The sequence below is a fragment of the Lissotriton vulgaris genome, chromosome 8, assembly GCF_964263255.1.
Source record: "Lissotriton vulgaris chromosome 8, aLisVul1.2, whole genome shotgun sequence".
NCBI classification, from domain to species: Eukaryota; Metazoa; Chordata; class Amphibia; order Caudata; family Salamandridae; genus Lissotriton; species Lissotriton vulgaris.
The window spans coordinates 428439898-428457985 of NC_141696.1; the positions used below are offsets into that span (position 1 = coordinate 428439898).

At 46.9% G+C, this 18088-nt stretch overlaps 1 protein-coding gene across 3 annotated transcripts in view; it reads right to left on the reverse strand.

Moving 5' to 3' along the window:
- RGN (regucalcin) overlaps window positions 1-18088 on the reverse strand; it is a 120498-nt gene that overhangs the window by 60116 nt on the left and 42294 nt on the right. Inside the window, exon 1 of one of the 3 annotated variants that reach the window (XM_086934201.1) lies at window positions 591-688. The exons of 1 other annotated variant lie outside the window; for it this stretch is intronic. The gene's annotated coding sequence lies outside the window, so the exon portion shown is untranslated. Of the gene's footprint in view, window positions 1-518; window positions 689-18088 lie in introns of those variants that run through there. One more of the 3 variants, XM_086934202.1, reaches the window with a different exon arrangement.

Sequence of the window (18088 nt, forward strand, 5' to 3'; positions counted from 1 at the left end):
CCACTGCCTCATAATACCTGTAGTCTTGCCTATAACCTGCTGCCCTGCCTGTTTTCAAGAGATTGCTCTCCGCTAGTCAAGACGTCAGCAACTGCTGGCCGTAGCTATTCGGTTTTATGTCAAAATAGTCCCAGAAAATTTTAGTCTTTCAAAATATTGGCCTGTACACAAATGAGCATAGAAGGTCAGCAGACTGTCCCTCGCCCATTCCTCTACTCTCGCCAGAGCACGCCCACACAGTCATGGGTAGAGCAAGGCTTACATTTCCGAAGAGGTGTACATATTTTCTCTGCAGTTTTATATAGCGCGAACTCGACCTGAACGTATTCCAGCGCTTTACACAGCACCAGTTGCATTACAGACGGACAGATTCATTTTTTGGGCACGGAGAGATTAAATGATTTTCCCAGAATCACAGCCTCCCGCCAGACTCGAACCCGGTTCCCCAGCGTCAAAGTTGGTCGCTCTAGCCGTTAAGCCACACCCTAGCCATAACACTCCGGCTGTTTGCCACTTACAAGCACTTGGCTCACGCACCTCGAGAGACGAGCCTCACAGGAATGTTTGCAGACGGAAAGTGCATTCCTTACCTGCTGCAGGGACGTCTTCCTCGTGTCGCCGGAGAAAACGCTCCCTGGCGGCCCCCGCGGTTTATACTCTGAACATTGTTAATCTTTAACTCCAGGCTGGGAATGGAGGACAAACGCTCACTGATTTATTAGGTACTGCAGCTGAGTGAAAAGTTGACCTGTCTCAGCAGGAGGTCATGTGATTGGTAACAAAAAACGGCATTCAGCACTTTATTCGGCGTATGGCCACCCAACGGCGTAACTCACCCCTGTCTTCCACTACCATAGTAAAGATAATAATTCACTTAGATCTTGTAAAATAACAGATGAAATAATCACCCTTTGCCGCACTATGGATTTAATGTTATGATTTTACTTTTATTCTATGTTGTGTTTTTAAATATGTTGTCTTTTATGACTTGAAGTCAAAATAAAGACTTATTTTGATTTGATTTGATAATAATTCAGTGTACCGTACTTCATTTTCTGTTGCACACTTGGAATGAATTAAAATGGCACACTGAGAAATTTTTCATGGGGTAAGGGGTATGTGCACTCCTGCTACCCACTGGTGGCGAGCTTTCTTCAGTGTCTTTTCCAATAGTCTCCCTTCCAATCAGATGCCAGTCACTCAACGCCCTTACTCAGCACCCTATTCAAGTAATCCTTTGACCCAGAAATATCTCAAAACCTCCCAGCGGCCTTAATAATAATAGGTAACTCTACTCCAGCATTTTATGACTTGTGTCGCAATGTCCCCGAGTGGTCGCTAGCGGAAGAGCTGTGTATTGTCAGAGTGATAAAAGTTATTAGAACATTGGAATTTTGAGCACTCCATTGAATACAATGGAGTGCTCCAGGCTTCTACTGGCCGGTAGAAGCCCGCAGAGCAACATTCCAATGATTTTTTTGTTCACAGCTGCTGCTGTGAACAAAGGCCTCTCGGAGTCAGAGGGTGTTTAAACCCCCTCGGGCTCTGAGAGACCTTTGGTTTTAGTAATTAGGACATTCTGCACTCTAGGGGCGGTATGTTCTAATAGCCTTCAAGCCCTCCTAGCAGGCTTTACTGGCGAGTAAAGGCCCACTCCCTTGTTAAAGGCCCTCGCCTTCGGTTCGGACCTTTAACGCTGGAGCGGGCATTTAATGGCCGGTAGAGTCCGCTAGGTAGGGCTCTAAGGCTTTATTAGAACATTGGACTGTTGGGAGCACCATTGAATGCAATGGAGTGCTCCGGGCTTTTAATGGCCGGTAGTAGCCCTGAGCTCCTACATTCCAATGTTGTAGTTCACAGCTGTTGCTGTGAACAAAGGCCTCTCTGAGCCAGAGGGACTTAAAGCGAGGCCTTTGTTTTATTTGTTAGGACATTCTGCCCTCTAGTGGCAGAATGTTCTAATAGCCTTATAGACCTCAGAGCTGGGCTATACCAACATTAAAGCCCCACTCCCTTCGGCTGGGGCCTTTAACAACGGAGTGGACCTTTGATGGCCGGTATAGCCCACTCTGGCAGGTTATTAAGGTTATATTAGAACATTGGAATGTTGAGAGCTCCATTGAAGGCAATGAAGTGACTCTGGGCTTTTTATGGCTGTTATAAGCCTTCTGCTCCAACATTCCAATATTGTCCTTCACTGTGAACAAAGGCCTGGAGGAGCCTGAGGGGATTTCAATCCCCTCCGCTACTTGCGGCCCTTGTTTTATTTGTTAGAACATTCTGCCCTCTAGTTGGGGAATGTTCTAAAAGCCTTATAGCAATCGGAGGCTGTCTTATAACAGTATTAAAGTCCCGCTCCCTTATAAAGGACCTCGCCGACGCTGGAACAGGCTTTTAATGGCCGATATATCCTGCTAAGGCTATATTAGAACAGTGGCAGAGTGGGCTAAAGAACGGTGATGGATTAAACCCAGATCTGTTGACTGGGTGTGAGTGTTTGATTGGTTCAGATGCTCCCTCCATCACCACCCCTTTTTGTACTTCTTTGTTCGCCATAAGTTGGCAGGGTATGCTCAGACGCGAGTCCCTTGCTCACTTTGCCACTGGATTCAAGCAAGCCTGGCTGAAGACGGCTGTAATGCCAGAAACCGGTCCTAGGAAGCTTGTTTCCGGTCCAGGGAAGGCATGGCTTGGCAGTTCGGGCTGGACTGTTCCCATGAGGTACAGGGTCAGACTGATTTGCATATGGCCATGTCTGAACTGGGGTGGCAGAGTGGGCTAAAGAACGGTGATGGATTAAATCCAGATCTGTTGACTGGGTGTGAGTGTTTGATTGGTTCAGATGCTCCGTCCATCACCACCCCCTTTTGTACCGCTTTGTTCACCATAAATTGGCAGGGTATGCTCAGAGGTAAGTCCCTTGCTCACTTTGCCCCTGGATTCAAGCAAGCCTGGCTGAAGACGGCTGTAATGCCAGAAACCGGTCCTAGGAAGCTTGTTTCCAGTCCAGGGAAGGCATGGCTTGGCAGTTCGTGCTGGACAGTTCCCATGAGGCACAGGGTCAGACTGATTTGCATAAGGCAATGTCTGAACTGGGGTGGCAGAATGGGCTAAAGAACGGTGATGGATTAAACCCAGATTTGTTGACTAGGTGTGAGTGTTTGATTGGTTCAGATGCTCCGTCCATCACCACCCCCTTTTGTACCGCTTTGTTCGCCATAAGTTGGCAGGGTATGCTCAGACGTGAGTCCCTTGCTCACTTTTCCACTGGATTCAAGCAAGCCTGGCTGAAGACAGCTGTAATGCCAGAAACCGGTCCTAGGAAGCTTGTTTCCGGTCCAGGGAAGTCATGGCTTGGCAGTTCGGGCTGGACTGTTCCCATGAGGCACAGGGTCAGAATGATTTGCAAATGGCCATGTCTGAACTGGGGTGGCAGAGTGGGCTAAAGAACGGTGATAGATTAAACCCAGATCTGTTGACTGGGTATGAGTGTTTGATTGGTTCAGATCCTCCTTACATCACCACCCCCTTTTGTACCGCTATATTAGAACATTGGAATGCTGGAAGCATGAAGACAATAGAGTGGCTCCAGGCTTATAATGGCTGGTATAAGCCTTCTGCTCCAACATTCCAATGTTTGTCTTTCTGTTTCTCCCTTTTTAATTTAGAACATTCTACCGTTAGTGGGTGGAGTGTTCTAACAGCCTTATAGCCCTTCTGCATCGGGCTATGCCTGTTGCTAAAGGCCATCGCCCTAGTTATAGGCCTGAACCGCTGGGAGAATGGGCCCAGCTTATTGATAATATGTTTTGCCCCCCAATGAGGAGGTCACTTCTTAATTAACTAATTGTGTTGAATATTATGTAACCTGTACAGAGGACTGAGCTGAGGAGGTGCTCCTGAAGAAAATGAGCTCCAGTGACACTCCCCTGGGCACTGTGACATTTAAAAAAAAAAAAACCAGAAAGCACAGAAGACCCCTTACATCCTGCTGAGTGGCAGCTGCGGGAAGAGCCTGAATGCGGACACCATAAAAAAATGATTTGTTGTGGGAGAGCAGAAGTAGATGGCACCTCAGTGCAGAGTTGTACACTGAATTTTATTTCATGTGTCCAGGATTTAGAACCCTGGAATGTTACTGTTGGATCCAGCACCACCAATGGAGAAAGTTCAAAAGAGGCCATCTTGAAGCACTGATGCAAAACATCAAATTGCGTAAAACTTGTCATCACGGATTGACTTGTGAGCCCGAGTGACTATCGCAGCCATTCTGTCTAAGCATCTCAGGGGTTAAACTATAGAGTGAGCTTTCTGGTGATCCCATTGCTCAATTTTGGATTATAGTGCCGCCAAAAGGTTGTGCCATGTGGGAATTTTGAGGCAGAGCTGTTAAATCGAAGTATTAAGGTACACAGGAGCCACTTGGATGGAGTAAACCCCTTTATTCAAGTACTTAAGGATACACCTCAGCCACAATTCACTGTTCACTAGCTGTCACCCTTCAGTGCCTCAGGGAAGCTCGAGTTAGAATGCTCTGGCACTAACATTCCAAAAACATCATCAGAGCCCTATGACAAAAGGTACTCTGGCAAAACCATTAACAGGCGGGGGAGGGGGGAGAAAGAGATAGAAAATCCATGGATAGGAAGATACCACACATCCCCCTTCTTTATAAATTCAGGTTCCCCTCCTGTAAGAGAGCAGAAAAGGGGAAAATAATTAGAAGTGAATAGGAGAGGTGATAACAACAATGGAAAGACTGTAAACCATACATTTCATGTGGTAGTAACTTCTAAGTCCTTAGGAAAGGTTGAGCGGCACCTTCTCCTCCAACTTGTCCTAATGGCGTATTGGACCTCTTGTCTGTCAAGTGTTGTAGGTGCACTGGCTTTTTCGGGTGCCCCTTTTCTGTCAACCTCCTCTGTGGTCATGCTCCGTCCAGGAGCGGTGCATCTCGCAACCCTCCCCATGTTCCAAATTCTCCCATCTTGAGTTTTCACTGCATTTTTGAAGAGTTTCACTATTCTCATTGGTTCAATGAACACTGACCATCTTGCCCTCCCTGTTGGGGCTTTGAACTTGACCAGATCACCCAATTTGAAGTTCACCTCTTTAGCTCCATGTATTCCGTCATATCTTGCTTCACTTTCAGCTTGTAACTTCTGTTCTCTTTCTCTCTGTTTAGTGTTGCTGCTAATGTCTACCCTCTCCGTATGCTACTTCATCCACCCTGGTACCAATCTGGAACTGGGCTTCCTCGCTTTTATCAGCACAAAAGGTGTTTTATTGCTTGTTTGGTGTGGTGTCCGGTGATAGGCTTCTAGCTGTTTGATGACCTCTTCTCTCCAACTGAGCCCACTGGCTGTGGCTAAGAGGATGCCCTCCTTAATAGTTCTGTTTAACCTATCTACCATCCCATTGGCTTAAGGGTGCTAGAGTGCACTCAGCTTGTGTCGGATCCCATTACAATGTAGGAATTCTTTCATTTCTTGTGAGCAGAATTGGCTCCGTTATTCATTTGTATGGAGCTGGGTAAACACTATTTCAGGAACTCCTCTACCAGAAAACTTATCACCGTCTTGGTGTTTATCTCCGAGACGAACTTAAGTTCAGTCCAACAAGGGAACAAGTCTACTAATGCCAGGATGTATGGCAATTGTTTTTCTCCTGGCAATGGACCTATTATGTCCAAGGCTATATCTATCCAGGAGCCCTCAGGTAGAGATCTACAATGCTGGGGTGGCATGTGGAGTTTGAGTACTTTGTCGCTGGAGGTACATGACAAGCACTCCTGTATCTTCCTTTCTATATCTAAATCCATGTTAGGCCACCAAAAGTCTAGGCGTAGTCTCTGCTTTGTCTTGGTGATCCCCAAATGTCCTTCATGGGCCAGATAAACCAGTTTATCTTTCATAGATTTAGGAGGGATTAATTTGGTGTTCCTGAAGAGACACCCATCCACAATGGATAGTTGCTCTTTTACCATCCAATATGGTTTGAGTTGTTCATCATGTCTTTCCCGACCTGTCCACCTGTCTTTAGTGTTCCTGCATACTGTCTATAACAGTGTGCCTGATTCCAATTCTTACTTCACCTGTGTCTCCTCCACTGCCCCTTGAGTGACACATGCTCCTTCCAGTTGGGAATCAAGATATTCTTCTTCCTGAGAAGTGACATTCACTTCCTCTTCTTCTGGGTTCTCAACTAGACAAGCGAGGCAATCTGCTGCATAGTTTCTCACTCCTGGGACATATTCTACCCTAAACGTGTATTCTTGAAGGCTAACCACCCACCTCCTGATTCTACTTGAGATGGAATCTAACAGTTTTTTTGTAAATATTTCCGTGAGAAGCTTGTGGTCAGTCCTTACAGAGAATCTGGTCCCCCAAATGAAATTTATGAATTTATTGACTGCCCACTATACAGCCAATGCCTCCTTCTCAATCATCGAATAGTTATTTTCAGCTTGTTTCAGTGATCGGATGCAAAAGCAATGGTCTCCTCACCTTTCAGACCTATTTGTACCATCATCGCCCCAAGGCTCTTTGAGCTAGCATCTGCTGTTATTGTAGTTTGTCTGCCTGGTACAAATGCCTTAAGATTGGGGGCTGAGGTTAATGCAGCCTTGGTGTCCTCAAATTCTGCCTGGCACTTCTTACACAAACCAAATTGCACCCCGTTATTTAATAAGGCAAATATGTGGTATGTCCGTCTTGCAAAATTGTGGACAAACTTGCTGTAGAATTCTAGCATCTAGGAAGGACTTAACCTCTTCTTTAGTCTTAGAAGTTACTAGCGTCATGATGGAGTCTCTGAGTTCAGCCTCTGGCAGTATACCTTCAGCCGTTATCCTGGGTCCCAAGTAGTCTATTTCCTGGCAGCCAATTTAGCATTTCTCCCTTCTTACTGTAAGGCCCTGTTCACTGAACCTCTTAAATGCTTGTTTGATACTGTGGCCATGTTGTTCCTTGTTGTTCCCAAATATTAACACATTGTCCTGTTAGCAGAATACCCCTGTGATCCCTTGGAGCATGCTGCTCATTATTCTTGCATTATTGCCAGTAAGGCCCGGACTTAGTAAAGGCTATCCCAGCGGACTATCTGAGTTATATACTAGATAGACCGAAAAAAAGAGGAGGAGGTCTCGCGATCATATATCACTCTTCCATTAAAGGTAGCTTCCTCCCTATAGCGTCGGACTCCTGTGAGGCCCTAGCATTTAACCTAATTTTATCGGACCATCAATCTTTCAAGGGATGCCTTATATACAGACCTCCAGGCACCAAAACTAGGTTTCTGGGGGCAGTGGGTAACTTTTTAGAGGAAGCATTGTGCACCAAGGCCTACACTGTCCTCGGGGATCTTAATTTCCATCTGGAGTCCAGTCAGGACAGTGATACAGTGGCATTAATAGAACTAAAGGAAGGGCTGGGTCTAATGCAGGTGGTCACAGGGCCCACTCATAAAGCAGGCCATACCTTGGATGGGATTTTCACGAGTCACCCAAACTTGCAATTTTCCCGGTCAGAGCCCATAGCCTGGTCAGACCATGCTGTGGTATGGTTTAGTATTCAAGATGCGGCAGTACATAGGGCAAGTCGAAATAAGAGGGAACTTAAGGTCAGCAGAGGCTGGTCTAAAATAGATGGGACTGTCTTTAAGGAACTGTTGACATCCTCTATGGTGCCCCTGCCTGCGGATCAGAGGAAGCCGCCACTATGTATGCCAATTGCATTGACGAGGCCTGTGTCAAACTGGCTCCACCTAAAAGCTGGCCTTCTACTCGAACGGCTCCATCAGCCCCCTGGTTTACAGATTAACTCAGGGACATAAGTGCGAGTGTAAAAAGCTAGAACGAATTTGGCGCAAAAATTACAGCATAGCCGAGAAAAAGATATACAGGGCCAGTCAGGGAAAATATAAAGAGAGAATAAGACAACTCAAGGAGGCCTATTTTTCAGATTGCATCCGTGGGGCAAAAAATTCGTCCAAGGAACTTTTTCATACAGTAACAAGTTTGGCCACACCTAAAGCAGCTGTCACGCCTCCAAGCCAGGAACTCTGTGAGAGTCTGGCTCAGTTCTTCTCAAGCAAAGTGGAAAAGATCTTTGCATTGTTAGGAGCGCCGGTGGCACAGAATCTGCAGGCATCCAGATCGGGGAGCCAGACAACAGTTACCCAGAGCTCTAAATTGCTGGACTTCGTCCCAGTGGAAGGGGACGAGATTAAGAGACACTTGCTGAGCCTAAAATCTAGATCACCCTATGATCCCTGTCCAGTAACAGTTGCAAAGCTAGCAGCAACCCCTATAGCTAATGCCCTAGCCAGACTATTCAATCAGCTATTTGAGATGGGGGATTTCCCATCGAGCTGGAAGTGGGCTTTCATCAAGCCGCTACTAAAAAAGCCCAACTTGGACATCTCAGACCCAAACAGTTACCGGACAATCTCAAGACTTCCTATGCCGGCCAAGATCATAGAAAGGATCATGAACATCCAGCTCAGTGCACACTTAGGAACCACTCAGGGGCTAGACATCTCACAGCATGGGTTTAGACCAGGCCACAGTATGGAGTCCGCCCTGATCAAGTCAACAGAAGAGGTCAGGAAGGTGATGGACTCCGGAGGTCGGGCGGCCCTGGTTATGCTGGACTTGTCAGCGGCCTTTGATACGGTCCACCATACCATCTTGGTGGACCAGCTGGAAGAAGGTGGGGTCCAGGGGAAGGCCTTAGACATTTTGAGATCTTTCTTGACTAACAGGGTCCAGTAGTTGCGCTAGGGGACTTTGAGTTGAAACCCTTCCAACCATCTTGTGGGGTTCCTCAGGGTTCCTCACTTAGCCCTACCTTGTTCAATGTTTATGTCTCCTCCCTGGCCCTAGTCATCCGCTCCCATGGGTTCGAACTTACATCGTACGCAGATGACACACAGATTGTGGTGACACTGCTACCAGGGAGGGAGACTGATGTGGACAGCAAGTTCCAGGAGTGCATGAAGGCTGTGAACAAATGGATGGCCGGAAACTGTTTAAAACTCAATTAGGCTAAAACCGAAGTGATACTGTTTGGCTCTACGGTCAATTTTTGGGGCCAGAGTTGGTGGCCAGAAGAGATGGGGAGTCTTCCCGTTCCAGTCAATAAGGTCAAGAACCTGGGGGTCATTATAGATGATAGACTCTCCTATGGACCTCAGGTAAATGCCTTGGCTTCATCTATCCATTGGACATTGAAAATCCTCCGGAAGGTTCTTCCGTTCCTCCCAGGGGAATGCAAAAAAACAGTTGTGACGGCCTTGGTGCTCTCACGATTGGATTATTGCAACAGTTTGCTCCTTGAAGCCCAGCAGGGAATACTTGACAAGTTACAGATACTGCAGAATGCAGCAGCACACCTACTTACAGGCCTGCCTAAGTTTGCATCCATCTCCCATGAACTGGTGAAACTACATTGGTTGCCAGTAAGGAAGCGGATCCTATTCAAAAGCATGAGTATTGTCTATAAGGCGACCCATGGTATAGGCCCAGCATTCCTGGGGCAACATTTTCCCCTGTATAAACCAGGTAGACTTTTGAGGTCAGCCAATTTGGGATTGATCAAGACCCCACGCATCAGGAAAGTTTGTTGGGGAGGCAGGAGTTTTAGCTGAGGGGCGGCGGTAGCCTGGAATGCTCTTCCTGTGGCACTCCGACTGCCCTGAGCTGATGACCTTTCGGAGAAAGCAAAAAACGTGCCTTTTTGTAAACTAGTTCCGGGGATATAGTTTAGGAGTTATCAGGATAGCGCCAGGACACCGTACGGTAACAGTGCGCTCTACAAATGTCACAAATAAATAAATAAATAAATATTCTTTGGAACACAGCGGCCACCGACACAAGTTCAAACGGCATGCGTTTGAACTTGTAGGACCCCATGGGCCTTACAAATGATGTAAGTTCTTGGGACTCTGTATGTAGTCTGACCTGGTAGTATGCTGATGTTGGGTACAATGTTGAAAATAACTTTGCTCCTGCTACCTTGGTCATCATCTCTGTGATGTTGAGTAATGGGAACTTATCCACCACCACCTCATTGTTCAATGCTCTTAGATCTATGCATAGGCGAACTGCCCCATCACTTTTCTTTGCCACCATGACTGGTGTCAACCACTCTGTGGCTTTTACTGGTTCAATCACTGCTAGGCTGCACAGTCTCTCCAATTCTTTTCTAACTGCCTCATGCATGGATAAGGGTAAACTCCTCACTTTGGCTGTTACAGGTTGAGCGTTTTCCCTCAGCCTAATCTTATGAACATAGTGTCTTAAACACCCTAGCTGCTCCGTAAATACCTCATTGAATTCCTTTTCTGTACTAAAAATTGTTTTGTCTATGCTCTCGATTAGTATTTGGGGATCTTTGTTGGGGTCAAGGTATATCCCAAGCTCCTTTTGTTCCGGCCAACCCAGGATAGTGTCACCTTTATGTGAAATGTACCCTTTGTTGACGGTGTATCTGTACTTGTACTCTATGCTTCCCCAAAAGTACCCCAACATCTCTATGGGATGCCCACCATACCCTCCTGGTTTAATGTCCATTTTATATAACCATTTCTGTCCTTTAAACATTTTCACAAACATACTCTTAGCAAGTATTGTCAACTTTGAAAATGACACCAAAGAGAAAGGGGATCAAAGCACTAATTCCCGCACCGATCTAACGTCCCCTACAGTTCCTAAGAAACAAAGTGAAGGTGCCGATAGCCTGAGACACAATCCCCTATGTCCCATGAAGATTAAGTGAGAACAAATCTCATTGTCTCTTCAAATTCAATACACAAAATTGTGGCTCCGCACCCTTCTAATAAGTCAGCTTTACATATATTTTTTAAGATTGCAGTCATTATACAATGGTATTCACAAGTTTGAAGATTCTCATTCATTTTCCCAAAGTGAAGTCAAACACAAGTTCTGGAAGTTTAAAACTTGATCTTTATTCAGTTTTCAATCAGATAGCCAACGTGTTTCGTCCATTACCGGACTTCTTCAGGGCATTACACGTTTTTAATACTATTCCAGGATGTATGTGCCTGTCGATAATCAATTCAACCCGGATGGTTTTAAAAGATTGCCTATCAGTTTTTGGCAATGTGGAAAGACAGCTTTAAGGTTATCAGTCGATACTGCAGAGTGCAACCGCAGAAGCACGCGTGTCGTCAATCATGTGGTCATCTGGTTCATCGATCGTCATTTAAAAAAAAATCTTTATATTAAACATTAAACATATGCTTCAGATAGACACAATACGGTGTACATGTTGGGGGGTTTGGCATATACAATTCCACATTTCCGATCTCCCAGTTCCCCGCTTTTACAACCAACACTCTCAAGGGTACAGTTAGCTTGTGCAATCCCCTTATTATCCTTGTTCCCTCCCTCGTGCTACTGCCCATTATTTCCTATATTTTGCCCAGGGCCCCCATATCTTTTCCCATTCGTGTGGGTAGCCCCTGCTATGGTATATTGACTGCTCCGCCCGTTGACACCATTCCAGGTCGTTTTTCCATGACTCCAATGTTGGGGCCTCCCCTGCACTCCATACTCAGGCAATGTTTCTTTTAGCCACTCCTCCTGCCAAGGCGAGCCAGATCTTGGCCCATTTTAGCCAGACTATCTCACCCATCATTCCTAGGATATGGCATATCGCCTCCGCCGGGACCAGGGCACCCACCACTGTTGTCATCACCTGGGCCAGACCCCACTTCACAATATGTGAAAGAATGTTCCTCTCTCACCACACCCCTCCACTCCTCAGACATACAATGTCCTCTGTGGTACTAAACTGTCCTTGAAGTGTAGGACCCATGCAAAATACGGAGTTGAATTAGCTGAATCGTGCCCTTATAGCTATTTCTCTGGGGCTCTGCAGGGTTTCGGCGCAGTCGTTGTCCTCAAGCTGACCCTAGTCTGACTCCCAGGCCGCCCCCAGGGGACCCATGCAGTTTTGGGAGTTGTTTACTAGCTTCCTGCATGTGAGGGATGGATATAGCACTATCTATCATTGGGTCAAGTAGAAGTCTATCTTTGAGTGGTGTGTATTCCTTAATGGATCCCCTTCCTATAGGTGACAAGGAAGTGCATATCCTATAGGTGACAAGGAAGTGCGTACTGCAGTTGCAGATATCTAAAGTGCGCTCCCTCCCCCATCTGCAATTTTGTCAATAGGCTGCTAAAGTCAATCATTTTCCCTCCTCTCCAGATATCTCTCAGAAGGTCTATTCCTATAAGGCTCCATCTATTGAAGCCCTCCAAGTGCCTCACCTCACCCAGAAAATCTCCTTCCCAAAGTTGGGTTTGCTCCGTAAGCTTGGCCTCCCAGCTGACCAATTTAGTTGCCTTCTGCCATGCCGTGAGCACTGTCTGCTTGTGGGCCGGGAGGGACGAACTACCCTTTTTTTCAGGTAATTGCCCTTGCCCATAGCTAGTCGGTCGACCTGATATGCCGGCTCCTCGATCGCCAAGAAGACCCACCCATTGATGTTGATGAGCAGTGCAAGCCAGTAATATATTCTAATATTGGGGACAGCCAGACCCCCCTCATACGCCCCTTGCTGTAGCCTTTTCAGTGCGATCCTGGGGCTACCCCCCTACCCCCCTACCCCCCACAACAATGTTCGTAGCTCCGTGGACGCCGACGTCAGGGTCAGGAGCTCACCCGCTAGAGAGCACTTTTGTCATTTTTAGGCTCCACCTTGGTACCTTTGACTACTAACACCTCACTAAAATCTTCTGTGATTTCATTTACTTTCGGCTTTTCCTCACTATCTTGTTTTATTTCTTACACACAATGTACCATATGATTGACATGTTTAGCTACTATTAACACCTTCCCTAGTGGTGGATCATCTTTTAACCACAATTCTTCTCTTATTTTCTCAATTTTGCGTGTGAGTAAAAATTGATCTCTTATGCGCTCCTCACATGTTGCCCCAAACTTGCATGTAACAGACAACTTTCTAAGATCTGATACAAATTCTTCAACTGCCTCTCCTTCTTTCTGACCCCTCTTCCCGGAGTGATAACGTTCCATTATGATCCTAATTATTCCATCAGGTCCTAATGCCTAATTGAGTAAGGAAGGTTTGGGCATATTACCAACAACTAGCGATAATTTTCGCTAAATGCGCTTAGCGACTTTTTTTTTTATCGCTGCCTATTGCTAGATATTTTTGTGGAGAAAACATGCTATCAGCAACGTTTTTCTCCATAGCGCTGAAATATCCAGCGATAGAGGCGTAATGCGAGAATATCGCTGAGAATACATCGATATTCTCGCATTAGCTAAGAAATGCTCTTAGCCATGTTATCCACCTCCCATTGGATAACATGGCTAAGAACTGGTCAGAGCAGGCGTTAGTTAATGGCGATAGCGGGAATATTTCTATCGCTACGCCAGCCTTGTGAATAGGCGATAGCGACGTTATCGACTGCTTTCAGACGCTAACGGGTTGGGTACGCCCACTTTGCATGTCATTAGCGATAAATATCGCTGACATGCAAAGCGGGCCCCAAACCGCTCGCTATCGTCTTCAAGCTGTCGCTAACTGCTGTTAGCGACAGCTTGATAATAGGGCGATAGAATTTCCGCCGCTTAGCGGCCGAAAACGGCCGCTAAACTGGCGAAAAGTGCCTATCGCCCCCCTTGATAATATGGCCCGTTGTTTTTTATCATTGGTAGTTCACTTTTCTGGATGATGGGAAGTGCAGTTTCTGTCAAACTTGGCTGCTCAAAAAATATAAAGCTTTATCGAGGAGGATACTACTCATATCTGCTTCTTATACTGAAATCAGGACTTTCTTTAAATAACTATCTGTGAACATATTCATTGAACACTATAACTTTTTACAGGCTAAGCATTATTAATTGTAATCTCTGCTGAAACACCCAATACATTTCTAGCCAATCAAATGGATAAAATCCTTCATAACTACTGTTAGAAATGGGATTTCTGGTTGGCTAGAGCTTGCGCCTAAGCCAGGCAGAAACCACCACTCTAGTCAGGGCAAGGAGTTACCCGCTGAAGATAACCCCTGCTCACCCCCTTGGTAACTTGGCACGAGCAGTCAGTCTTATCCCAGAGGCAATGTGTAAAGCGTTTGCGCAACAAACTCACACAGCAGCGACACACTAGGCACACCACAAAAGAAATTCCACACAAGGTTATGTAAAAATAGCCTTTGTATTACTCCGAAACACACTAAATCATAATCACAAATATACACTGTGCCAACTGGCACTAGGTAGTACTTTACAGGGGATTATATACAGGACAGGGCTAATCGGGCCACTGTCAGCACCATGAGAATCACAAGTAGTGAAAATAAAACAACCAGTAACTACTGGTATTAGCATTAGGCATAAACACATTACACATAAAACACACTAGGTATAAATCATCCTAGGCATGTATCCTACATTATCAGTGCACCTCAGGAGCACTTAGCATAGACACATTATGCGAAATAACATTTGGCATAAGCATGTTTTGCACAACATTAGGGCCATGCGCCCTACCAGCACCTTAGGTGCTCACAGGCCCACTGGCCTTCCTCGGGGGCCCATCTGGGACTTCCCCCATGCCCTATGTCCAAATAGTCAGGGCTCTACGCTACCACTGCAGCCAGGTGCAGGTCCAATAGGCCGGCACCAGAATTAGGGGTGAGAGGGTGTAACCCACCCTTGTCTTTCCTGAGACACAACAGTGCACCCCCAACGTTGCAGCTGCCGCGATCTGGGGGTACAGCTATGTAGCCAAAAGAAATCGGCACCAACAGTGCCTTGGGAGCCCCTCCTTCCCGGCACTCCTCTGTCAGGGAAATCGCGCAGGCACCCGCCAGAACCCCTGGTGCTCAACATCAGCCCCCCTCACCACTTATTTGGGGCTGAGGAAGGCAGAGAGCAGCCATCTACTGTAATCGGTGACCTGTAGTCACTGGTGTCCCTCCGATCCCTCCCTGCGGGCCGAGTCGACTCGGGCGTCGTCTTTGACCTTTGTCTGCTGCTGCGGTGGCCCTTGGGACACAGAGCGAGGTCCCCGTGTGCCATACACAGGGCACTCCTCGCCACAACGGGAGCCCCACCTGGAACCAGGCACAAGGTGGCCTGACTTCGGCTCCGGCCTCCAGACTCTTTTCCGGTCTCTGGCCACTCCCCAGGTTTGGCTCCTTGCCTGACTTCTGGCCTACTCGTCCGGACCGAGCGGAGCTTGAGCCCTTCTTCCTGGGCTCAGGAATACATGAGCAAGTGCAATGCTGGAGTGCTCGTCACAAACTCTTGCAGGACAAAGTGGGAGCCCACCTTCTTGGGACTTGTAGCAGCATGCGGCGCTCTCCACATCACTCAGGGAGCCTCGCCCACCACGCAACGCGAGGGAATCCCTGTGCCGGGATTCCCTTGAAACACAGCGCTTTCGAGCACCAGGATCCCTGGGGCACTCCTCAAGCCCTGGGGCGGTGTGGGCCCCACTCTGGGGCTCCAGTCATAAAGATGCAGCGCTCACAAAGCGCTAAGTCCAAGGTCACCATGGGCAGAGCTGGGCACAGACAGGCCAGCACGTAGGGACCATCAGGAGATAGTAGCTGGGTCCCACAGCGGTTCCTCCTGATGCACAGCAGTCCTTCGCCCAAAACAGATACAAGTAGGCTCCCAAAAAGCACACAGACATGGGGTCACAACCCCAGTATTTACACCTCACATGTCTTTGTTCTCTCCCCCTGGCCCAGGCCCAGGTTTAGGCCCGGTCCAAACCAGTTCTGGAGGTACTCCAACCTTTGTTTACAGGGCACAAACACCCTCATTGTCAGAGTAGGTCCTGTCCCCTGACACACCACAGGGGGTCAGAGCCAGCATTGAACAAGGCAGGCACAGACCTATTCAGGCTACTCCTCCTACTACTCCAAATGCAGATCTGCTTATTCGGCCTAGCGCTGACTCACCCTGCCCCTCTGGAGCCACTGCAGATCATCAGCCCCTGTCACTCCGGAGCCAGACATGCAATACACATCAGGCAGGCACAAAGACAAGTAGCACACAAAAAGGCCAACTTCTAAAAGTGGAATTTCTAAAATAGTGATAATAAATCTGCGCACACCATTACACGGCATTTATTATCACTATTCCAAACATACTAAACTTGACCAAGCTGCTCCTCTCAGATTAGAAATTACCACTGAAACACTTATCAGGGAATCCCCAATGCATTCCTATGAGAAGGCAGCCTCACAGCAGTGAGAATCCAAAATGGCTGTTTGTCACTACCAGGACATGTCACACAATTAAAGTACATGTCCTACCTTTTACCTACAATGCACCCTGCCCATAGGGCTAGCTAGGGCCTATCTTAAGCGTGACTGACATGCAGTAAAAGGGGGGTCAGAGACATTGCACCCACTTTATGTACCACGTCACAGCTGCAGTTAACTGCGCGCACAGGCCCTCCAATGGCAGAGGCCTGAGACGGTTTGAAAGGCTACTTTGGTGGGTGGTGTAATCAGCACTAAAGTGCCCAGAGTCCTAAAACAACTAACTCCAGGATAGCAAAAAGACTAGGAGGAAGGCAAAAAAGTTCAGGGATGACCCTGCAAAAAGGGCTAAGTACAACAACTACAAAAACACCAAGGTACAGGATGGAAGCATCACAAATAAACAACAAAAGCATTAGGCTGCCCAAACCAAGAACTGCAGCAATACAGAGTACACCAACAACTTATAGTCATAGAACTTCCACAATTACCAAACTAGATTCAATGACCAATCAGAAAATCTCTCAACAAGGGACGCATCCACTCAGACCAAAAAGCCTAAAAGCCAGCTAACAACACATCATACTGACTGAGACCAAATCACATCAGCGAGCAGAAGAAAGCCCTGGAAACCAATAAGACCTGGGAGGAGCAGACACAGCATAACAAGAAATACAAAGCAACAAAATATAGGCAGCCAGAGGCAGATACAGACCAAAACATAGTCTAGGAAGAATCACAGCCTCTGTCGTTAATGAAAAACACAGGTCGCATGTGCAGCAAGAATCTTGAACCTTCCTTGAGAACCTGAGGCAACCTCTGTGCTCCTCAGTGACAACACCACCAAAAGTGAGAAGGTTACTGAATACTAGACAAAATAAGACCCACACTTACAAAGTGAGAATAAAATAATCTTGTCACATCTGCTCCAAAATGAACACTGCGATACAAAAGGGGATGATGGACGGAGCGTTTGAGCAAATCAAACACTCACACCCAGTCAACTGATCTGGGTTTAATCCATCACCATTCTTTAGCTCACTCCGCCACCCCGGTTCAGACATGGCCATATGCAAATCAGTCTGACCCTGTGCCTCATGGGAACAGTCCTGCCTGAACTCCCAAAGCCATGTCTTCCCTGGACCGGAAACAAGCATCCTGGGACCGGTTTCTGGCATTTCAGCCGTCATCAGCCAGGGCAGCTTGAATCCAGTAGCAAAGTGAGCAAGGGGCTCACGTCTGAGCATTCCCTGCCAACTAGGGCGAACAAAGCGATAGAAAATGGGAAACACCCAATAGTGTGCTACCTACTGTACCAGGCAATGTGTTAAAAAGAGGCCTGCTATGCACCGCCAGCTGTTGGCTTCCCATCGCAACCCCACGCGATACAACTGGATAGGGGTTCTGTACACTCGGTTCAGGAATTTAAAATGAATTAGTCTTAATTTATAGTTGGGTGATAGTGCTTCTAGCTGGCCACAGCAATAGTCCATTGCACCTCAGTAATGGGAGTCTCAAGCTCCGAGTTACAGTCCTCCATAAAATTACTTTTCACTGCAGGAGCTTATTTTTACATGGAGTTGTACAATCTAGTGATTAGCTTGCGAGGGGAGTCATGTAAACAAAAGCATTTTAACAATACCTTGACTAACTTCCTGGAAATTAATGACATATTGCATCCCACTCAGATGGGTTTTCGAGCCGCCCATATTACAGAATCAGCACTGTTGGTGGTCACAGAGGAGTTAAAGGCACAATTGGACCAGGGTGGCTCTGCTGCCATCCTTTTGTTAGACCTCAGTGCAGCATTTG